This window comes from Cibotium barometz, chromosome 58 (assembly GCF_041138505.1).
Source record: "Cibotium barometz isolate CiBa-2024 chromosome 58, ASM4113850v1, whole genome shotgun sequence".
In the NCBI taxonomy this organism is placed as follows: domain Eukaryota; kingdom Viridiplantae; phylum Streptophyta; class Polypodiopsida; order Cyatheales; family Cibotiaceae; genus Cibotium; species Cibotium barometz.
Genome location: NC_141103.1, coordinates 6,848,044 through 6,872,811, shown reverse-complemented (window position 1 = coordinate 6,872,811; position 24,768 = coordinate 6,848,044). Strand labels below are relative to the sequence as shown.

Here is a 24,768-nt window from a genome sequence, read left to right as displayed (position 1 = left end):
TGCTGAATCTGAATGAGCCGTAGCAAGAGTCGGCTCCAACTGGCATGAAGATAAAGCTGCAATACTTGAGGTGAGTCTGCTAAGTCACCCTTCTCCATCCACTTCGCATCCATCGGTGAATAGTTCTTGAACTTCACAAGATAGCGACGGGAAACTTTACCTCGTACCTTTCTTTCCTTATGTGCGAGTATCTGCTCGGGAATAAGAACCTCATTAAGTTCCTCAACTTCCGGCTGAGCCTCATCTGATACATCCTCAGGCACATCCCCATGGAAAGGTCTAAGTAGACTCACATGAAATGCATTGTGAATCCTCTAGTGATCTGGTAGCTTCAAACGATAGGCCACCTCACCGATCTTTTCCAATACCTGAAAAGGTCCATAGTAGCGCATGCTCAACTTAGGGAATAAGCACTCTTTACCCTTCATCTTTTTGAGCCTAGCTTTCTGAAATCGCAAAAGAACCCAGTCACCCAATGCAAACTCTAATGCACGCCTGTGATGGTCTGTTGCCTTCTTTTGCTTTGTTTGAGACTTTGAGTTCTTTGGAGTGCCAACTTAACTCTCCTATAAGCTTCATCCATATTCTCCACATACTGGTCAGTCTGAGAGATCTATCCTTTGTGTGCAAAATGGGTGGTACCTTCTTCCCTCCTACAATCTCAAAAGGCGCCTTGCCCGTCGAGGTATGGATGGTGTTGTTATAAAAGCGAACTCCACCAAAGGAAGATACTTTTCCCATTGTTGCTTGTGCTCTGACACATAGCACTTGAGAAGATCTAACACTGTGGAATTAGCCTCTTCCGACGACTGCCCATCTGTCTGTGGATGAAAACTTGAGAGTTGTATCCATGTTGTCAAACAACCCTCTCCAAAATAAACTCGTCATCCGTGGATCACGGTCACTAATGATAGACGAAGGCATGCCATGATACTTGAAGATATTCGCCATAACAATTTCACCATGTGATCAACTTTGATCTTCTTACGCACGGGAATGAAATGAGCCTGCTTACTGAACCTGCATATGATAGTCCAAACGCCATCATTCCCCTTTTCTGTCCTCGGAAGATCAAATATAAAATCCATGGTAATGCTCTCCCATGGTCTATCTGGAATAGGTAAAGGCTGGAGTAACCCTGGTGTCTTCTAACGGTCAAACTTCACCTTCTGACATACGATGCATTGCCTAACAAAAGCATCAACATCTCTTCTCAAGGTCGGCCAATAAAAGAAAGCCTCAACTGCCTTTACCGTGGCCTCAATGCCCCTATGACCTGCATACGGTAGAGGATGACTTTCAATCATAACCTTGAGTCGTAACTGCTTGGTAACACACAGTCTACCATGCATCAACAAGAAGCCATCCCTGAGAGTATAATGATCATGCCACTGACCCTCAGACATCTAATCATAGACCCTGCCAAAATCCTCATCCTAGGCATACTGCTCTTTAATCTCATCAAGCTCATGATGATAAGCAAGTGAAATTGCTGAGACCTGTGGCTTGCGTAACAAAGCATCTGCCACAACATTCTTTTTGCCTTCCAGAAAGTGGAACATAGACAAAAAGTTGGCCCATCTCATATGCTTCTCAAAAAGTTTAGTTTGCGTGAGGAAATAACACAAGGTCTGATGATATGTCTGCATAGTGAAATCAGCCCCAAGCAAATAGTGTTTCCATGCAGAAAGAGCATGAATTACAGCCAACATCTCTTTCTCATAGACCTGTAAATGCTTCTCGGCATTCTATAATATACGACTCTCATAGGCCATCACATGTGTTGGAAACCTGTCCAAAAGCAGGATCCTGTGGGAAGGCACCACTATTGCCCTGAGGTGGGTTGCACCTTCTTCTTCTTCTTCTTAGGCTCAGAAGGGGCCCTCATAAATTTAGCAAACTTCTCACTTTGCGTGAGTTGCATGAGCACATCCACTGCCCTTGCCAAACGGGCTTTGAATTGGGCATCATCTTCCTCTCTACTTGGCATATGATCTGGCTACGTTACTTTCTCATAACGTGCATCTTCTGCAGCCCGTTCTCCTGCAAGTATATCCTCAGATTTAGTCCTCTCAGGAGTGCTCTCCTGCTCTTCATCATCATCATAGTCATAGTCATCCTCATAGTCTGACATCTTGTTGAAATTTTCAGCGACGACTTCCCTTGAGACAACCACGAGCTCACCCCCTTAAGAAAGTTGGTGATGATCCCAGCAACGGAACCTTGAAACTGGCCTCTGGTAGAAACCAAAGTGCGGTAGACTAGCAGTCACCCAAACAAAGTTGTAATCCAGCAAATAAGATAGATAAAAAGGGAGCTAGAATGCTCCTACACGAAAAGAACAACGACACGTGTTGGCCCCAAAGCTTGGCGCCCCTTTAGGTATTACTTTATTCAAATTCAATGGAAGAGTTTAATTGAATACATCATGGCCATTCATGGCTTATACATATGCATGTCCAATCTGCAAATCCTCTGGGACCTCTTAGCATAGAGGTTTCACACGGCCTTGTGCCCCAAAACACCACACTGTTATTCACCTCTAATCAGCCAAGATAGTACATCCATGAGGCCTTGAATTACGCATCTAACTGGCCCATGCACATAGCCAAAAACCAGCCATACATCAGCCTGTAAACTCTTCCCAAAAGCATGTTAATATTACTCCTGTTTCTGCCCTCTTAGGCTGCAAATCCCTACTCTCACAAGGGACTAGGAGAGACTCCTGAACAACCCACGAGCCGGAAGAAAGAGGAGTTAGAACCCGTGTGTGTTTGACATCGCCCACAAGCCTATAAAAAGAGGTAGAGAGGGAGAAACAATAGTCGGCTTTCAACTGCAACCTGTCACCCTCCACAAGAAAGAAAGAAAGAAAGATATATTTACATCTGCGAAAGGCCAAAGAGGCCAATGAGACGAAAACATAGTACACAACTGATGGTGTCTCATCAAAAGTAAGACAAAAAGGACTAAAAAAGTCCTAAACAACTATGAAAGGAAAATACTCCTACTAAGGTTTAACAAAAGTGTAATATCTACAACTAACATAAGACTGGTGTAATCTGCCCATCTCAGTATCTCTCTGATGGGGTGCTGTAAGATAGAGAAACTACAGTGGCGGGGCAATCGTCTCCTGTGGCGGGTGATGATGGCTCTAATCCACCGGTGATGAAGCAGCCGTGGACGAGGTCCTGGTAAGCTCGTCGTATCTGCTGGGGTGGTCTTGGCCCTGAAAAAATCTGTCATGGCTCGTTGGCGGGGTGGGTCGTGGTGTGCTGTCCTGGCTCGTAGGAGAGCCTCTCGATGGCGTCTGAGCTTCAATAAGAAAAGCCCCAAACACCTCTGATCCTCAAACTCCATCACATGTCATAATGGTCCAAAACCCTCTCAGAAGAGACACCAGTATCTCCCTCGTATCTCATAGTACACAGTACATCGGTATATGTAGTGCTCTTCTGACTCCACTTCCTGGTGACATAGCTGACAAATGCGGTCTTCTGGCTTCATCCCCTCGTATCTGCCAGTCTCTACCCTTAGCTGATGTGATGAAGTCCGGATCTGTCCAATGGCACTGCGAATGCCATGTGAGAGATAACTGCAAACGAGAAAAGTCCACTCATCTTGCACAAGATTTAACGACGCATCTTCTTTCACTACAAGTGATCAAGAAGAATCTACAGCCATGCCGATGTCCTTTTTCTTTTCCTTTGCAATTTCTGCACTCATTTACATAGTGACCTGGCTTTTTGTAGTAGTGACACTTGCCCTTTTTCTTGGATTTGCTTGCATCATTTTTAGCCTTTTGTGAAGGCTGTCCCAAATCAGCCCTTGGTTGAGAATTGCTTCTTACTTTTCCTTTTCCCTTGCCTTGGGCAACAAAAGCCCCATCACTACCATCCATGACGGAAGATTTGTTCTTCCGATTCTGCTCCTCCTATAGCAACAAACCAATCAACTCTTCAAAAAGGATTGGTTCTAGGTTTCCCAACATAAACAAAGTGAGATGTGTGGAAATTCAGGTAAGTTTCTGGTAGTGATGATAGTGTCCTCGAGACCAACGCCTTTTTAGGAATGACCTCATCAATGTTAAGCAACTTCTCCCGAAGATCTTTTATCGTTGTTAGATGATTAGCCATGCTGTCCCCATCTTCCATGGACACGTTTTCCACAATTCCCTTTTAAGAAAGGAAACTCTGGCCTCATTCTTAGCTTGATACATGGTCTCCAATACATCCCAAGCTCCCCCGTGAGGTCCTACAAGACCTGATATGCAGTATAATTGATCGCTTTACTGACAAAGCAATCAAAGCCATTGCTTGTAACTTTCATTTTTTAAAACCGCACTCACGGTATTCTCTTATTATAGAATAGTTTCTAATATGATATGTAATTTAAAAAATAGAGTTTGTTATTCCAATTATGTTTCAAGCGTAGGCCAAGGGATGCACATGCAGGAGAACCACTGGAATTTTGTTTCAAATTAGAAAAGCATAGCATGAACCATAACGTGGCCAATATTGAGTTACTCTCCAAGTACCCACCCTTCCACATGTGTGAACTCATGTAGAGTGGTTCGTGTGTTTCATAATAAATATTCTCTTCAAAAACTTAATTTAATAAAATTAAGTATGGTAAAACTTAAGATATTTTCACTTGTACATGAAAAACCTCCAAATAGTGTTCAAGAAAGGATTTGGAAAGGGGTGTGTGAACTAAACTTGAAGCCCGCCAAGAATTCTAAATTGCTCGTTTATGATTTCAATGAAAAGGATTTGAGTTCAATGTTCGGGAAAAGATGAGTTCTCTTTCTTTTGAAAACTAGTCTTGAGCGGATAAGGAAAAATATTGTTTCCAAATACAATAATAGTAATTGGATGGAATTATGAAGAAAATGCTTATTCAAAATTACATTTTCTTGTTCAACCCATGGTGAGAAGGATTCATGTTAGGTTCACTAAAAATGATTAATGTTAGGTCCACTCACAAATGTTTTGTGGAATGAATATTGATTGAGGGTTGAGCCCATTCAAAAACATTTTTGGTAATAGAATTATTTCGATACAATTACGAGCTTGAGAGTGGGAATCTTTAAAGTTTTCCCTGCTTATATGCTTTTTTTTTTTTGTTGGAAAAACGATCCTTCTATTAGTTAATGAGAAAACGCCATAAGGCTACGAAGCTCACCTCACAAGGAGGGATAATAAACACAGTGAACACCGGAGCTCCACCCCCGTGGCTGGCCGCTCTCCTGGGGGGGGGGGGGGGGGGGGGGGGGGGGGGGGGGGGGGCTACCTAGTAATACATGCGGGAGGTGAGAAGAGCCAAACTGGAGGCCTGTAGTGCCAAGTGACATCCTTGCCCCTCGCGATGAGGAAAGGGCCAGGCTGCCAAGTGCGGAGGAACGCCTTGCGGCGACCTCTCATGCGATCCGAGTCGCCCTGAAGTTTCCCCCAGTGTCCTCTCAAGGTGTGAATGATGTCCACCCAGAGGGCCTATATGACCTCCGCCGGTGGAGTCGCCTGGCGGTTTATGGCCTCCCTGCATCGGGCTCTCCATATGTGCCAAGCCGTCATGCTGCTGATCATCTCCCATCTGTGCCCGTCCCCCTCCTGGGAGACTGCCGAAGAGAAGTCTGGCGTCGGAACCACCGCCATCGCCCTGTCAGAGACCTGGATGGTCACACTGCCAGGGACGTTCTCGTATCCAAGGGCCGGGCCGCTCTCCGTGGCCCAAGCCACCGCACCCCACGTCACCATCATCTCACCTAGTGAGCCTGCAAAAACCATCCTGAGAGCGCGCTGCCAGACCTGCTGTGCCTGTGGGCAATCCCATAAGCAGTGCCGCTGCGACTCCTGTGCATGGCCGCACCGTGGGCAGGACGCTGGGTGTCTGCCAAAAGCTAGCCAAGCCCCCACAGCCAGTCCTCTATGCGCTGTAAGCCAGAGAAAAAGCGTCACCTTCCGGGGCCGGAAGCTGGCCCAAAGGCACTGCCAGAAGTCCCTAAGGAAGGCAGGGGAGAGCCCCTGTCACCGCCAATGCTCGGCCGCCGCCGGGGTGCCCGCTATCCTGTGCCTTTGGATCCGCCGCCCCAGCCTCGCTGTGTACTGAAAAAAGGGGGTGCCTGGGCTGGTAGGGGCCGAGTAGGGATCTCGCCAAAGCCACTCGCCTGGATCCCACTGAAGGCGAATAAGAGGCCTGCTGTCCCAAGCCCATAATCTCCAAGAATAGTCCTCCCCTATCGAGGCCGGTGAGGGGTCTACATGCCACTGTCTCTGATGAAAGCCGACCACCCGCACCCTCTGAAAGATACAACCCTGGAACTCATCCAAATCTAGACGGGTCCTCTGAAGTTGGCCTCCCTCTCCCACCTCGAAAGTGAGTGGGGCGACTCTCTCTGCTGAGCCGCAGACCGCTAGAAGGATCTCATGCTGAGTAAAGACGCCCACCCACTGTGGAGGTGGAGGGTCTTGTACTGGAGTCCGCCACTCCCGGGGGATGGCCGCCTCAATGTCCTGCCTCATCAACTCTCTGCCCCTCATCCCGCTGAGTCTCCTCTCCTGAACCTCTAGAGGCAGCTGCTGAAAACATATCGAGTCGTCTAGGGACTGGGCTTGGTCGGAGCTCAACGGGCCCCACGACACGTGAGATCGCGATCCAACCATATGACCACTGGGAAGTCGGATCAAGGGGTTCCAGATCAATGGCTGCCTCAGGCGCTCCTCATCGGTGCCCGGGGGAGTCTGGAAGAGTGACGGCCTCAGATGCTCCCAGGCCCTTAGAAGGCTAGCTGCAAAACGCTCCTCGAAGCCAAGGCCCACTCCTCTGGATCGCTGCTCTGTAAAGATCCACCTGATGCTGGGGGTCCAGGGGCCGCTAAGAGAAGGAGTGTGGCTGAGAATCCTGGAAACAAGAAACTCCTTCCACGGCTCAGTGCCTGGTAGGAGGCCACGAACCACCAACTTGCCAAGCAAAGCTCGGCTCTGACAAATAGGATCAACTATGCCCAGGCCGCCTCTCTCCCTCGGCTGAGTGATCACAGCCCATGCCACCTTGGCCTTGGCGGGCCGCCCGTCGCCACACCGGACCAAAGAAAGTTCCTGATGAGCCTCTGCACCTGGCCAATGCACGCCCGAGAGAAGGCGCAGCAAGAAGTGATGTACCACATGGTAGCAAGGAGAACCTGGTTGGCCACAACCACTCGGCCAGCTAGAGATAAACGAGCGGTACTCCAATACAGAAGCTTCTTCCGAATGCTCAGAAGAAGGGGGGCTATCTGCTGCTCCGGAGATATGGCAATGCCCACATAGCATCCCAAATAGCGCACTGTAGTGCCGGGGGGCAGCCACTGAAACCCATCAACTGGCCTCCAAGTCGGGGGGGGCACAGAACTGACCCACAACCCACACGACTTGTGCCAGTTGATCAAAGCGCCCGAAGCTCTGCAAAACCTGTCCATGGCTGAGGCGAAGCGGCGGAGGTTCTCCTCCCCTCCCTGAAGATAGACAGCAGTGTCATCCGCAAACTCCGAGTCTAGGAGCTCCTCCGAGGTGCGGATGGGGAGCTGGAGGCCCCGCAAACCTGTATCCTGTGCCGTCAAGAAAGTGCTCATGGCCTCCGCCACAAAAAGAAAAAGAAAGGGCGCCAAGGGGCACCCCTGCCGTACCGAGCGCGAGAGCTGGAACCTCTCTCCGCACATGCCTTGTATCAGCACCTGGCTGTGAGCCGATGTGTAGAGTGCAAAGACCCCACGGGATCCACTGAGGGGGGAAGCCCATCCTCTCCATAGTGCCTTCCAAGAAGGCCGAGTCCACCCGATCATATGCCTTCTCGAAGTCCAGAAGGAGCACTGCCAGATCCTCCTGCCGAAATCTAGCCAAAGCCGTAGCCTCCCAGAAAGAGAAGATGTTATCCAAGATGCTCCTATCCTGGATGAAGCCTGTCTGCGTGGAGTGGATGATGTCCGGAAGGTGAGGCTAAAGCCGCCTGCTGATCGCCTTAGCTAGGACCTTGTAGGCCGTGCCTAGCAAGGTGATCGGTCTCCACTGTCTAATCTCCAGTCTGTCTCCTCCCTCTTTGGGGATCAAGTGGATCAACCCCTCTGCCATGCTGTCCGGCATGTCTCCCGACTCCATGATCTCCTGGAATGCCAATCTGAAACCCCTATGCAAGAGACCCCAGTACCTCTGGAAGAAAGCCACTGAGAGACCGTCCTCTCCTGGGCATTTTCCCCGAGGAAGTGCCTGAAGAGCCGCCTCCAGTTCCGTATCCGAGAAGGGGGAGAGAAGGGAGTGTTGCAAATGGGCCGGCACAACCGGTCTCGTGAAGCTCCAGACTGCCTCCCGAGCCTCTCTCACCCTGTCATCTGCTGGCTTAGCAGAGAGCAGATCCCTGTAGAAATCTGTGGCGATCGCCCGAACCCTGGGGGGATCCACCACTACCTGGCCATCAGCCTGCCGAAGACGCCTGAGACCCTCTCGTCTGAAGCGAGGCCCTGTCGCCTCAAAGAAATCTTGAGTCACTCTGTCTCCAGCCTGTGTCCAAAAAGAAGCCCGAGCATGGAATCGGAACTCCACCCTCCTCTCCTCGATGGATCTGATCTCTGTGCGAGCTGACTCCATCTGCTCTGAAATCCAAGGGCTCGTAGGATCCCTCTCCTAAAGTCTCTGAAGGGAAGCTAGACTCCTCCGCAGGCTCCTCTCCTGCTCTCTGAAAGCCTCCAGACGGTCCAGGGCAGCCTGTCTGAGCATCCTACTGATCTCCTGCAGACCCCTGTCAAGATCGCTGGCTGCCGATCCTCTCCTGAACTGAAGCTCCTGCCAGACCTGCTCAACTCTGGTCGCAATCTCGGGCTCCTCTATGAGACAATCTGGAATCCGGACGCTCTGGCCTCGCTCTCCTCTCGTAGGGTCCTCGATCTGGAGAAGCACTGGAAAGTGGTCTGAAAACGAGGAGCCTGCAAGTATACCCACAGTGCCACCTCTATCGCAAGCCCACTCATCAATGTAAAACCTGTCGATGCGGGAAAGGTTAACTCCTGTGGCCCGTCTATCCGAGCGCGAGAAAGATAAACTCCCCTGCAACCTGCCAAACTCCGGGAGAGTCCACGGATCCTGGCCTCTCACCTGTAGCACTAGTTCCTCCCAGGCAGCGAGCTCCGGCCCATGAATGGTCTCCTGGCTGCCCCCCATCCTGTCCTCTGCATCCTCCAGCATGTTGCAATCCCCCCCTAGGCACCAATGGTCTGCCATGGGGAGGGACTGCCTAATGGTGCTCCAGAACTCAGCTCTCCCGGTCGCCCCATTAGGGGCGTAGAAGTTGAGGAAGCCAATGCGGTGATGATCCACTGCGCTCGACCCTGGACCAGAGTGCCAGAATCCACAACCTCGGATAGAAGCTGCTCGCTGACTGAGATGCATACTCCACCCTGGTTCCCCTGGGAGCCATATGCCGGTGACCAAAAAGTGTGACTCCTGCCTGGCAAGATCTTCCCGCAGGTGCGGGTACGCCCGGCAGAAAGGTGGTGCTCCTGGATGAAAAGGATATCTATGGGTCCTCCAACGAGAGCCCTCTGGATCTCTTGGCGAAGTCTGCCCCGACCAATGTAGCAGCGAGGTCCACCAAGACCCTGGATGTTCCATGAGAGGATCCTCATGGATGAGCTATGGCAAGTGAAGCAGCCGCCACTGGCTCACCCCTCTCAGCCGGCCCGGATGAGCTGCCCTCCACTCTGTGAGTCTTGGGCGCCGGCTTGGAGGGAGAATAGTCACTGTCTGTCCGGGTGCGGAGTCTCTCCAAAAAGAGGGTGACCTGTCTCTATGTCCAGCCCCACTCCACCTTCGCCCTATCCAGGGCATAGGCGTGAGACCAATCCTCTGCATATATGTATCTAAAGGTAGGCTGCATCCTCGGGGCAGCGTGGAGGAGAATCAGGAACACCGCCTCAACTGAGGTGTGGACCGGATCCGCCCGCCAATCTCCTATACCAAACAAGCTCATGCGGGCTGAGTGTAATCGGGTCTGCAATAAGTCCGTGAGCCCCAAGTCACTGAAGTGGTGAGAAAACTCCAGTATCTGATCACACAAAACTTCCTCTACAGAGTTGCAATCCCATGCTGTGTCTGGGGCAACACTGAGAGGAAAGGAGAAGGCCACCATGCTGCTCACCACTGAAGGAGAACGAGAGGGATGGCACACCACGCAAACTCGCAAGGGCGCGACCAGTGTCTCGAACGGGCCAGCATCCAGCTGGAGACACCTGAAAAAACCGTAATCCACTGGGAGCCCCATCACTCGCGGGGCCCCCCCAGGGGAGGCTGGAGAGAACTCTGTGGCGGACGAAGCTAGGATCGCCATCTCCACCGGCCCGGAGTGGCGGTGGAAAAGGCGCTGAACTGAACTCTGGCCTACCCAGCTGCGCTGCCCCGGGGCAGTGGGTGGTCTGGAGGAGTATCCTGGAGAGGCCGAGGGAGGGATGGTGGCTCGCGGAGAGGAGGGGGGAGAGCGAGGAGAGGATGGAGAGGCATCTGCCAGAGGAGAGGTGTCAGGGGGGGCCGCCGGGGGAGGCGGGAGGGGGGGGGGGGAGAGGGGGGGTGGAAGGAGTGCTCTCCGAGTGAGGGGAAGAGGGGTCGGGGGTAACGCCTTGCCAATGGATGACAAGAGGGGCAAGTACTCCTTGCGGAGTCCAGGAAAGCAAATAGTGATGGGGAAACCTGTCGCGCCTGCTCTAGCGGGTCAGAAGCGGGGTCGAAACCATGAGTCCATCGTGCCAGGAACGCCCGAGATGAGCAGAGGGCAATGGGGCTCCGAGCCAGCACCGTCTGAGCTGCCTAGGGGGACTCGAATCCACCTGGTAGTAGCCACGTCCCAAAAAATCGACGCTGACGATCTTGGCAGGCATGCCAACGAGGCTGCCTTGCAGAAGGTCGCGAAGCTCTCTCCGCATCGGACGGCTACCCACTATCTTGCAGACCAAGGAGGAGGCCTCAAGAGCGGATACTGTGGAAACAAACAACTGATGATCTGCATCTGTGAACTCCAGACGGAGACCCGAATCGGCAGGGGTAGTCGGAGCGGCTTCCATGGAGTCCTCCAGAGGGAAAAGGCCAGATACCGGGGTCACCAACGGGAGGGACACAGCCCTACGAGGAAACGGAGAGGCGGAAGGAGAGAGGATAGCCGGGGCGGAGGGGGGGGGGGGGGAGGGGGGAGCTGAGGCGGGGGGAGCTAGCGGTGGGAGGAGGGGCGAGACGGAGGGGGAGGAGAGGGAGAAGGCGGGGGGAAGAGCCGCGAAGCGGAGGAGAAGGCGGGGGGGGAGAGATGGCGGGGGAGGAAGCGAGGAAGGAGGCGGAGGAGGAGAAGGCGGGGGGGGGGGGGGGGGGGGGGGGGGGGGGGATGGCGGGGGAGGAAGCGAGGAAGGAGGCGGGGGAGAGAGGCAGAGGAGATGGCGGGGGGCAGGCGGGGGGGGGAGAGGGGGGCGCGCGACGGCGAGAAGCAGCAAGACGGGAGGGGGATGAGGCGGAGCTCGCGGGAGCAGATCGGCAGCCGTCGCTGGGTTGCCAAGATCCCTGACTCTCTCCCTGCTTATATGCTTATATCGGTGTTGATGTTAATTTCTTATTATTATGTAGGCATTAGGACGTGGGTGCTAGGGAGCGCTAGGGTTGAAATTTGAAGGCCTACACTAACGTTCAACTCAACGGCCCTAAACTAGGTTGACTTTAAAATTCATGTCTTAAATTTAGAGAAATGTTCAAGATAGTGGGCTTTCTTTTGTAACCCTATTTTCTAGGAGACCTTCTCTAAGGCTTCAAATTTCAGCATTGCTAGGCGGTGCAGAAAAGACACTCGATTTGAAATATTCATGGGCTAGTAGATCTTAAACTTCCTAACTTATACCCACACTTCGATTATAAAAGGTACCGGACTCTGGCCACTCTAGCATATAATTCTTCTGAGATCGAAAGCTGATTAACAATGGCTGCCTTATACTTATCGCTTGCTCACATCTTAGTGCACCGCCCCTTCTTGGACCTTCGTCGCTCTGAGCAGAATAGGGTGATCAGCATGGACATCGTGAGGCTAGATGCAGAAAGGACATGGTCCAGCCTCCCCCTACCACTAGGCATAAAGATGGCCCACTATCGGGACCATTTTCTACATCTCTCCCCAGATGGTTTTGTGACACGGTCTACATACATGGAGCATATGTCTCTTAGTGTCAATGAAAGACTTGACAGTGGTGCTTCTAAACGCACAACCTCTCAAAGGAATTTGTTTAAGAAGCTTATGGTTGCCCCTTAGGGAAAAACGGTAACATGTGTAAAAAATTCTTCTTATCCAGTGAAGAGAATTGGTGAAGTGATCCTCACAACAACAGATGGTGCAGACTTATGTCTTCCAGATGTATTGTATGTACCTGGGATTAAGAAGAATTTAATGTCAGTCTTGTCTTTGGCTAAAAGAGGATATGCAGTGAACTTTGAGGATGATAGGTGCATAGTTAGAGACACATTGTACTATGGGTTATACCAGCTTGATAGGTTTGACAAGAGAGAGCATGATGCTCATGTGGTTTCCACTCTGACACTTGCCATGCAAGAGGTAGAATTGTGGCATGCCAGGTTTGGGCATGTGACTTATGATAGTATGATGCTATTGCAAACGCATCAAATGGTGGAGGACATGCCTCGTGTAGAGCTGCCACCAAAACATGTATGTGAAGGGTGCATATCGGATAAAATGCACAGAAATGCATTCCCAAAAGATGGATCAACAAGGGCTGTTCGGAAATTATAGCTTGTGCATAGTGGTGTGTGTGGTCCTATGCAGAAACCATCGATTGGGAAGCGTGTATACTTTGTAGCCTTTATCGATGACTACTCTTTGCATTTTGTGAACCAGCCCATGTCCTCTTACCAAGTGGAGCTAAAAGGTTGCTCTCCTGTGTAAGGTACGAAGCAGCCAACAAGGCACAACTCTACCCTCTTCCGTTGTTGTCCGCTCTTCCTCCCCTGCTTACTCTACATTTTGGGGCGTAATGAGCTCATTTATGGGCTGATTTTGAGCACCCAGATGCAGTCCCATAGGAAAAATTGATGACTGATCTGTTGTGCCATCAATTCCCATTGGGAGTAGTCCTTCAAACATGTTATGTGGACTTTTAGGTGGCTGTCCATAAAATTCAGCCAGCGGCTGGTCTGAATTTTCAGCAAACACGTCTTTGCTGTCCAAAATCCTTTGTGTGGAAGAATTATAGAGACAGTACCCTTTACTGCCACTGCTCTAACCTACAAATATGTCTTTCTCAGCAACACCATTTTGTTGAGGAGAGTATGGCATTGTGCATTGATGCTTCATGTCCTTCTCTACCAAAAAAGCTTTGAAAGCAATGGACATGTACGCACCCCCTCGCCCCCCAACTCCCCCCCCCCCTCCCCCCCTGATCTATACGAAGGGACTACACTTTGCAACCTGTTTGATTTTCAGCTTGTGGCACATAATGCTGAAAACATGCAAATACATCAGGTTTTGCCTTTAGGGGATATATCCAAGCATGAGTACTCTTTGTCATGCAGATGAGCCAGATTCATTTGAAGAGGCTCATAAGGATGGGCATTGGGTGCAAGCCATGCAAAATGAGATGGATTCTATCCACAAAAACACATGGGACTTGGTAGACTTGCCTCGGGGCAAGAAGTCAATTGGCACAAAGTAGGTGTATAAGTTGAAAAGAAAGTCTGATGGTACCATTGATAGGTACAAGGCTAGGCTTGTGGTCAAAGGGTATGCCAAGAAAAAAAGGCATTAATGATGAGACTTTCACACCTACTTCTTGTATGGCCACAGTTAGATGTGTTGTTGCATTGGTTGTCTATCATGGATGGAAAGTGCATTAGTTGGACATTAAATCAGCTTTTCTCAATGGGGATTTGCAAGAAGTGGTTTATGTAAATCAGCACTAGAGGAGTTCTGTTTGGCAGCAGGGGCACTCATTAATTGGCACAAATCTGCTGGTTTTTGGGTTAGTGATTCACCGAGAGTTGATTGGGGTGCAGAGCTTGGTTTTACTTGGATTTGCAGAGGATGCACTGCTAGATATTTGGGATACCAAGTTGGGATTGATATTTCTCCTACAGAGCAGTTTGCTCCGGTACTTATGAGTATCCGGAAGAAGCTCCTCCATTGGAGCTCCAGGAGATTAGATTTAGCCTCCAGAGCTTTGGTGGCTAATCAAGTTTTGCTTGCCTCAGCTTGGTTTATTGCCTCTTGTTGGTGCTTCTCTCGTGCGTACATTGGCCAATTGCGGAGATTGATCCGCAATTTTCTCTGGTCGGGTTTGGATGGCACCTCAGACACTCGTGCTGTCAGGGTAGCTTGGCTCACAGTTATTCAGCCCAAAAGAGAGGGGGGCTTGAATATTATCAATCCGGATGTTCAGTGCAGAGCGTTGCTTTGCAAACTTGTGGTCAGAGGTTTCCTACTAGGCACTGAGCCTTGGAAGGATTTTTTCTTGTCTCAGATTTTCGGATGTACACCCAGGGTTAGGAGAGACTGGATGCCCAGTACACGTTTTTTGTTCATAGAGCCTAATATTAGGGCACCATCTTCCCCTCTTATTGCAGCCATTGTCAGAGCATGGAGAAGCATGAGATATTTTTTGCGACAAAGGCTTCCTAGGTCTTTGTCTCTGGGCGAGGTTGACCAACAACCAATTATGTGGAACGAGCTCATTAGGGATTCGTTATATGCAGTGGTCAGGATGGGAGAGATGTGCATACACAGTTCTTGCTTTGAAGACCTTTAAGAGTCTTCCAATTCGGAGGATCGGAGAGCTGCATCCATTCAGCATCTTAGGGGCTCTCGCATTCGTATTGATTAGATTGATGCAGCTATTCTGTAGGAGTGGCTTTCTGGGACCTTTCACGAAGACTATCATATGAGTTGGCTGGGAGTTTTTTCGAGGATAGGCATACCTCTGCAGGTCATTGCTCTCCCGGGCTAGGAGGATACGGATTGCCTCATTTACTCTATCATGCTGGTGGGAGATTGAGGAGATGTAGTATGGAGGAGATCATCCCAGATACTAGGCTTAGTCCAGTGAGGATTGTTGCTCTCTCGGGGAAGCACTGGTTCATTGACCCTTCTCCTCAGATAGAGACTCGTGGCTCTTGGTGTTTGTGGCTATATGGTGGCAGTCCTATCAGATATCTTCAGTGGGATCCAGGAGAGTGGGAGTGGATTGATGCCTTCGATCCTTTGAAAAGCCTTCCTTTTTTCAGTTTCACTGTCCGGAATGCCAGGCTTCTCCTCACTCGACAGATGCATAGGATCCCTACTCTCAGGACTCATTGGGAGAGCTATGATATTTCTCCAGTGATACAGCGCAAATCTTGGCATAGACTTTGGCACTCATACAGAAGGAGCCAGATCTCTCATTTCTTTTGGTTATTCTTACATGGTGGTCTCCCCACCAATCAGTGGAGATCAGTTTTCGGTGTAGCACCTTCTTGTCCTAGGTGTGCAGCAGATTTTGAGACCGTACAACATTGTTTATGGGGATGCAGCACTGCACATCAGATTTGGGGTTTTGTAGCCCAATTTATGGGCAAATTGAGTGGCTGAGTCATGCATGTGACTTGGGGGGCAGTTGCTTGGCTCTCCCAGTCTGGTCTATAGCTTTTTTATGTTGGCAGTGGTACAGATTCTGCTATTTTCATTCGTAGAGGTATTGCCTAGTATGGTTTATTGCAGGATGTTCCTCACTCTGATTATACACCCCCTAGACAGAGGATTGACACCAGTTGGGAGATTATTGCCAGTATTACAGCATGGCAGATCCGGAGAGCTAGATGCACGGAGGCTATTGAGGGTGTCCATATTTTTGAGTCTCAGTGCATTAGTACTATATGGGGTGATATGATCCATACTCTTATGGCTACTTGGACTCGCATTCAGGGGTCCTCTCGTTCTACGTAGGCGAAGCGTGTGATATTTATGTGGGAATGGGACCATGGCATCTTCTTTTCCTTTAGTACCATAGGTCTTACATGGCATCATGATGCTCCTCAGTGGTTGAGATCACCTTACATATTGGGGTGATTCAATTCTTTTCCGGCTTATAGCTGTGATTGTTGTGTGTTTTTCTCATACTTAATAGAAGTCTCTTTCTGAAAAAAAAAAAAGTATGCAGGCTTCGAAAAGCACTTTATGGTCTGAAACAAGCTCCCCGAGCTTGGTATGAGAAGATACATACTTATTTGACTAGCTAGGGATTTCAGAATAGTCCAACAGAGAGCACTCTCTATGTGAAAAAGGATCATGGCACTTTGATATCATTCTATATGTGGATGGCATGTTGCTAACTGGGAATGATGAAGAACAAAGTTTAGCCTTCAAAGCTTAATTGAAAACCTCAGTTGAGATGACAGATTTGGAGATGTTGCATTACTATTTGGGCATACAATTTGTGCAGATAGATGGTGCAGATAGATGTTGGGATATATTTACAACAATCAAACTACATTCAAAAGTTGTTGTACAAGTTTGGGTTTTAGGATTGTAAGCCCATCTTTACTCCAATGGAACCAGGGCTCAAATTGAGCATGTATGATGTTGGAGAGCCTTTTGATACGAGTGTTTACATCCAAGGAGTAGGGTGCCTCATATACTTATGCAACCTACGCCTGGATGTTCAGTTTGGTGTTTCCCAGTGTAGCAAATTTATGCACAGCCCAGGTACAAAGCATTGGCAAGCAGTGAGGCGGATCTTCTGCTATCTTCAAGGCGCCCTGGATTTTTCTTTGGTATATCCCATGGGAGGGAGCTTGTAGTTACATGCTTACAGTGATTTAGACTGGGCTGGTGACCATGACACACGGCAATCCACCACTGGGAATTGTTTCTTTTTGGGGAATTTATGCATATCATGGTTGAGCAAGAAGCAACCCACTATTGCCACATCTATTTGTGAGGCTGAGTACAGGGCAGTCTTTATCGCCACAATAGATTGTGTATGGCTGAGGAGATTAATGGCTGATCTTTGTGAGTGTCAACAGACACCCATTACCACACTCATTGACGACCAGAGTGCTATAGCCATGGCATGAAACCTAGTGTTTCATGCACGAACTAAGCACATCGAGATTCATTATCATTATCTCAGGGAGAGGATACATGCAAGGGAGATCACATTATCTTTCTTCTCTACACAGTTGCCTCAAGAGAAGTTCGAAGCATTCCACAAAGCTTTGGGCTTACTCTCCAACAGAGAGTGATCTGCTACCAACCTTGTACAAGTTCACATTGCCACTACAGGGGGGATTTATTGGCATATATTACATGGTTGTAGTGCCAAATGTGAACAGGGCATAACTAGGTGCACTTTTTTCCTTTGGGTGTTTCCCCCTAGCACACATGGTGTGAAAGGACACCTTTTTATTATTGTTGTACTTTGATTTGCAAGGTTTTTAGTAAGGTCTCTCTCAGATGAGATTACACAGTACCTCAGACTTACTAGTGGGAGACTTCAGTGCCAGGACGACGAGCAGACAGTGCACTGCATATGATTTTGAGGGAAGAAGAGAGCTTCTGGAGCTAGGATCACACCACTGTCTCATCTATAACGGGACGGAGAGATAGCCACAGTCAAGAGGACTTACATGCTTGCCATATGGAGGTGGAAGTAGCGCAGTGGATTACATCCTAGGCTCCCGGGAGACAGTTCAGCTTATACATGATTTCTTAGTACCCCCCATACCCATCGGAGCTGATCACACATACTTATCTTTCACCATGATAGCCACCCCCCCTCTCTCTGCCTCAGCACCCACCTCCATCCATCACACCATTGTCCACTTCACTCATGACTGTGATCCATGGTCACCATGAAACTCGTTTCGATGGCTTTGAAACTAGTTTCACGTTTTAGTGTTGAAACGTTTCATGTGCACATCGAAACCATATCGTTTCATGCGGGGAAAAAGGTTGTGATTTTGTGCGCTTTTTAGCTTTTATAATTCTTTATCTTTCCTTCTTTCATCCTATTTGTTCTTTTCTCTTCTCTTTTGTATGTCTTCTTTGTTTACTGATGATAAATATGCTAATATCATCTTATAACTATCGGCCAGCACCTTCACATTTTATGTATATGATCGTTTCAGTCCAACGTTTCATTGTCCACCTATCTGGTGTTGAAAGGTTTTGTTCCAAAATAAATCGTTTCAGCATCATTTCGTTTCGATAGTGAAATGTTTCACGGTGACCTTGCTGTGATCACATATATCAGATACCCTTTACCATGTTCTACTTGACATGGATCCCGCGGCACCTTTGGAGATACTCTATCACTGTTGACTAATCTAATCCACTCCTCTGCCATTACCAGCTTCCCTCATACACCTTATACCCCCACTAAAGCTAAAGTAGGGATGATGCCCCTGAATGGTTGGTACGACGACGAGTACCATGGTACGACGACGAGTACCATGAGACTTGTGCTCGCCTCAAACGAGAGAAAGAACTAGGGGACATCTCTGACCGTGAAGCTCAAAGATTAAACCGCGCTCTAACTCTTCCGAAGAGAAGGAAACATGAAATCGAACAATATTGGGAGTTGTACCAACTATTCATTAACTCAAAAGAGGCTTGGAGGCGGTTTCGTGAGCCACGACCACCCACACCCATCACTGATTCGACCACCTGGCATGATTATACAAACTCCCTCTACCATGTACCAAATCAGCCCCCGTTACCCTCTCCACCCAATCCTCGACCCACCACCTGTACTTTTTTCACTTCGAGTATGGTAGAGAAAGCTCTTAAGAGGCTACATCATGGGAGATCTGCAGATCATACAGGGATACAAAGTGAGCACTTCTCTTATGCCTCTACCATCATAGCTCCTTTCCTTGCACATCTCTTCAATAGGGCACTTGTAGAGGAGTTCCACACACATGGAGCATGAATATCATTACCCCCATTCACAAATCAGGTGACTGAGAGGGTGACGGGACGAGCTAGATGCTCAGGTGGTCTGTCAGAGGAGATACATAGCACTATGGGGGTGAAGCAAGGCAGCTCCCCGACACTCTTTGGCCTATACATAGATGAGGTCACGGACTTCATAGACAGAGGAGGAGGGAGTGGTGCATCACTCTCAGGGGTTTTAGTCACTTTATTACTCTATGCAGATGACATCATTCTAATATCTGACTCGCAGGAGGGACTGCAGCGCCACATGGACGCCTTAGATGATTTTTGTACATAGAGAGGCCTTTTAGTGAACCTTGGGAAAACCAAGGTTATGATCTTTCACACTTCCAGATGGGTTATGAAAGATACAATGATCACATACGGAGGCAGCGAGGTGGAGGTGACAGAATCGTATGTATACTTGGGTATTACCTTCACTAGTAATGGGAGCCGTTTCTCCTTGAGACAGGCATCACAAGACAAGCTCACCCGAGGTTATGCCGCCCTTGCATTGATGGAGCGACAGTGTCATTAGGCTCACTTCCAGGAGCCTTGCACCAAAGGATGGCTATTTGACACCTTAGTCACCCTAGCTATGATGTATGCAGCACCGGTGTGGGCCCCTAACCTCTCCACATATGATTGGCGTCGGATGGAGAGACCGCAGATCCTCATGATCTCTAGGATGATTCACAACAAACCATCAGTACCACATGAGAAGAGCAGATCTTGCAGTGCCCCCCATGATGGTAGAGGCTCTATTTCAGACCATAGCCTACATCAGACACATCAGAGGCATGGGTCCACAGAGAAGAGAGGGTTTTGGCCCACTTAGCCAGGTGATGGAGTATACTGATCAGAGATGCTTATTCCTTTTCCTCCTTGAGCTACACCGACATAGAGAGAGGCTTCTACAGGTGTAGAGCCAAAGATCCCAGCCACAGATCACCAGCTTCTTTAGGCCTATCAACGAGCCACATCCCCCTCCCCCTGTATCATCTACCTCGCGACGAGGGCTCTCACTACAGAGGGCCTCAAAGATCAGAGCTGCCAGTAGACCACGACTACGTGGATGTAGACCACTACTCCATTAGGCCCAGCCTGCCCAGATCCAGGCACGATACCACAGAGCTATGGAGGAGAGAGTCCAGAGGCTACACTAGGGCACAACAGATGCGAGAGTCCTTGCCCCATGCCCCATGCCCCATGTATGATGTACTACACTAGGATTAGCTTTTCATTTCAGTTTTTCTTTCCATGATACTTAGGACATGGACTTTTTGTATACAGATTTATCTCATAGGCCAATTTGGCCTTCCGTAGACGTAAATATTTCTTTTCTTTCTTTCTTTTCTCTCCTTGCAAAAGGTCCCTCTCTCTCCAATGCATCCAAGTGTTTCAGTAAGCCGTCAGCTGAATGTGACATCAGAACAATGTCATTTGCATGTAGTAATATAACCACCACTACTTGAGCTAGCCTCCAAGGCTGTCCACAAAGACTTCTATCTCATGAATGTATAGACCATGGTTGTTAAAGGCGTCAGAGGCGTTTGGTACGAGGTGGGTATGGAACGCGCCTCGAAAGACTTGTATTTTTTAGAGACGTTAGAGGCGTGTTAGAGGCGTCTGTTATATACATACATACATACATACATACATACATATATATATATATAATACAGTGATAGATAGATATATAGTGAAAGTTGAGAGAGAGAGAGACTAGAGTGTGTATGTATGAGCCTTGAGGGAGGGGGATAGATTAATATAGTGATAGATAGATATATAGTGAAAGTTGAGAAAGAGAGAGAGAGACTAGAGTGTGTATGTATGAGCCTTGAGGGAGGGAGAAATGAAATGAAATGAAATGTTATATTAACGTCTTCAAAAGGCCAAAGTGACCCATGAGACCAAAGTTACAACCATGTGACATCTGATACACTATCTGGAAAAGAAAAGAAAGGACTGAAGGTAAGTATCTAGCCCTACAATACATCAGTAGGGAGCATCCGGAAGCAGCAACTAGGGAGAGTGGGAAGCTAATGCTACTAGTCAAAATGGGGTACATGAGTACATGGATACATGAATACATGAATATGGGGGAGTACAAAAGTGACAATGAGTACAACAGAATATGGCTGGAGTGGTAATCATCCTAGGAGCTCTAGCATGGATCTCTGTCGGATGGCCTGGATATCTGCCATAGTGAGATGCCTGGTCGGACGAGCCCGATGCCTCGCAATGATGCTCTGAATCCTCCGGTGTAGGCACCGTCTCTGATGTAAGGATCCGCGAACCCTCGGGCGTTTGGATCTGCCCAACTGGATAGCTCTCTCAACTAGAGTCCCACGGGGTGCCCACTGTTGGGCTATCCGTTGTGTCTCCTCCCGGGTAGTGAGCCTCGACTACGATCGGTGGTGCTCCCATCTCGGCTTGGATAATCTCATGGGGTACCGAGGCCTTAGCCCGAATCATCCTGGAGATCATGGACACAAGTGGTCTCTCCATCGATCTCCATCCATCGTATGTGCGTCCTGATCAACTGTGACGATCTAGGCTGGGCCCCCAGATCTGTACTTCATATAGCATAGCCGATGTGACCAGCGTGTCAAAAAGCCACAGGTGGGTGCGTGGCTCCTGAAATTGTACCTGTGAGCACATCCTCTCTAGACCTCCTAGTGCTGCATATCCTCTAGTCAATCTGGCCTCTGCTGCCCCCCTCATGGAAAATGTTGGCCTAGTGAACACCACTCCAAGATATGTGTATGAGTCAACATACTCCACTGTCTCCTGCCCATATGTGAAAATAGGCGCTGATCTCCAGACCCACTGAGCTGTAGTGTTAAACACCATAACCTTGGTCTTACCAAGGTTAACTGAGAGCCCACTATCCTGTGCATAAGCATGTAAAGTATCCAAGTGCCTCTGCATACCCTCTGGTGAGTCTGCTATAAGCACAATATCATCAGCATATAAGAGCAGAGGTATCCAAGTGCCAGCCAACTGGGCTTCTCTGTCCCCTCGTGTCCCAATATAATCAGAGATCTCATCAATGTATAGTCCAAATAGAGTCGGAGAGAGGCCCTGTTTCACCCCTATAGTGGAGTGTACTGGCTGGGAGAGACCCTTTGAAGTCCGCACCTGCCCAACTACTGTCTCATAAAGTGCCATAATACCCCAAATGAGCTCACATGGAACCCCCAAGTCTTGCAGCCTGTGCATCAGTCTAGCTCTGGGCACTGTGTCAAAGGCCTTGCGGAAATCCATAAAGCATCAATAGATCCTCCTCCCATGTGCTCTGCCCTCCTCAATGATAGCCGTGAGGGTAAAGATATGATCCAAAGTAGAGAATCTCCTCCTGAAACCGGTCTGTCCCTGAGCTCGGACCCCTTGTCTCTCTGCCCATCTGCTCAACTCATGCTCAAGAGTAGAGGCATATAGCTTGGCCAGCGAGTGACCAATCATAATGGTGCGGTAGTTAGTCGGCAGGCTCGGATCTCCAGACTTGAGTACCGGCACAATCGTGGAAGTACTCCAAGTCCCAGGAAAGCCCTCACACATGGCTCTATTAAACATGAGAGCTAGCAAGTCTGCAATCATATCTCAGCATGTATGAAATGCTCGGCTACAATGCCCTCGTGATCCTGTGCCCTCCCTGTATGCAATCTGTTGATGGTCCTCCTCACCATCTCTGCTGTGAAGAAGGTAGAAGTGGGTGGACAAGGCTCTGGAGGGTTCGGTAGTGGTGGCTGCTCTGGTACTGTGTAGAGGGAGGCTGCATACTCACCCCATGTATCTGGAGAGGTAATGGCCGGAGGCGGGGGGTGCACTCTAAGCAATCTCCAGGCCTCCCCAAAATCCTGACTCAAAAACAACTGATAGATGTCTCTCTCCAGCCGAGCTAAGAATGCTCTCTTCTTCCGCTAAATGCGGGATCGGAAGATGATGCGTGACTGTCTATATGTAGTAACACCTTTGGCCACCTCTCTCTGTAGCCGGGCTCTGAGCTCCCTACAGTCATCATCATACCTACTATTCTGGGGCATGCTCCCAAGACGTGGTCGTACTGTGGGCTGCGTGTGTGGGAAGGCCGTCGCTGCAGCTGTATGTAAAGCCTCTGTCAGGATCTGTGTGAGCTTTGCTAATGGCCTCTGTGGATCCTCTGCACTCAACAAGCTGTAGATCTCTGCGGTGTATACTCCATCAGTCTCTCTACAGAAGGTATATCTTGGGTGATAGGAGGACTGCCCAACCTGGCGGGTACTGTAGTGGAAATCCACCGTAAAGGAGAGAAGTGCATGATCCACCGTAACTCCGATGGGCCTGGGGCCAATTGCAAAATCCTGGATACTCGGGATGAAGGTTGGCGAGGGTAAAACATAATCCGCTGTGCTCGTCCCATGTCTGTGTGGAAAGCAAGTAAAGCCACTGGCAAGTGGATACCTCTCTAGGCCATTTAAAATGGCCAGCCCATGTGCAGTACCCATCTCCAAGAGGTATCTCCCGTAGTCAATACACTCCACCTCATCCTGTGATCTCCGGGTCAAACACATCTCCTCCACATCTATCTCTCTCAACATCTCCTCCGAAGTGTCAAAGAAGGAGGTCTGGTACTGAGCCGTTCGAGCATTAAAGTCCCCAAGTATGATAACATCTCCCTCCCTGGATAACTCCCATATGTCCTCATCTAGAATCATATATGGAGATTGCCCCTTGGGCGCTGCATAATGAGATGTGCTGGGTGGAAAGTAACATATAGCAATGTATAGGGGTCTACCCTCATCTGCCCTCACTCTGACCCACATGTACCTCGCGCTCTTATCACGGCGCATAACATGGATGAGTGGCTGAAGCTCCTCTCTAAAAAGAACTGCAACTCCTCCGGATCCGCGACCACCATGCTTTGAACGGGCCTCCTGTCTTTAAGTCGTCTCCCATCTGTATCCCGCCACTCTCGGTAATGTGCTGCTTGGGGCCTGATGTGTCTCCGAGTAGAAGATGGTCCCTATCTCTGAAACTGTCCTCAAAGGCCCCCACATCCAGTCTCAATGCTCCGTTGCAGTTCCATTCTGCAAGTCTCAGACTGGTCCCATAGGTCTCGCACCGTCAGGTGGTGCGTCTCTCTAGTATCACCACTCTGCCTCCTCTGTAAAATGCTAGTTTCCCTTTTTCTCTGGCTGCCCTAATCTCCGGCATGCACTCCCTCATATTTGCTAGCTGTGCCAAGGTGAGGTCATCTCCTAAAAAGATGCCCGTTTTCTTAAGGGCGGAGCACTTGGCCAAGAAATCCTTCTTGGCCTCCAAGGTGGGAAAGCGTAAAATGAGAGTTCTCTCCTTCGAACTCTCTCCTCCATTCTTGTCTTTCTTGCCCACTCTCCAAGCCCCCGTGTGTGTAGGCCTCGAAATGCCCGTGCGTGTGTATAAATCTTTGGCTTCCTCCTCTACATTGTCACCGTCCTTAAGCCCCGTGATCCGCACATGAAGTTCCCTTGTCTTTCTTCTTTGTTCCTCCTCAATGGTTAGGTTGATAATCTTCGAGGTAGATGTGCTTTCGGCCTCCTTGTTCTTACCTTTCTTGACCACTTCTATCCATTTCTCCGCTTTATCTACTTGCTTTCGCGTCTTCGTGAGCACCTCCACCCACGAGGAGGTCTCCCGGGCTTTCTTTTCTTCTCCCTCTTGAAGTGTTCTCACTTGGGCCTTGATGGTGTTCAGCTCCTCCATCATGACGGGCTGAATTTCACCTTCCTCGAGCTTATGTTGAGCACGTGCTTCTTCTATCTCTATCTTGAGATTTGC

At 49.2% G+C, this 24,768-nt stretch overlaps 1 protein-coding gene and 1 pseudogene across 6 annotated transcripts in view; one reads left to right on the top strand and one right to left on the bottom strand.

The window, feature by feature from the left end:
• The window catches only part of LOC147605841 (putative triglyceride lipase), a 170,365-nt gene that overhangs the window by 114,118 nt on the left and 31,479 nt on the right, over positions 1 to 24,768 (top strand). The window lies entirely within an intron of this gene.
• On the bottom strand, positions 2,000 to 24,562 carry LOC147605842 (uncharacterized; annotated as a pseudogene).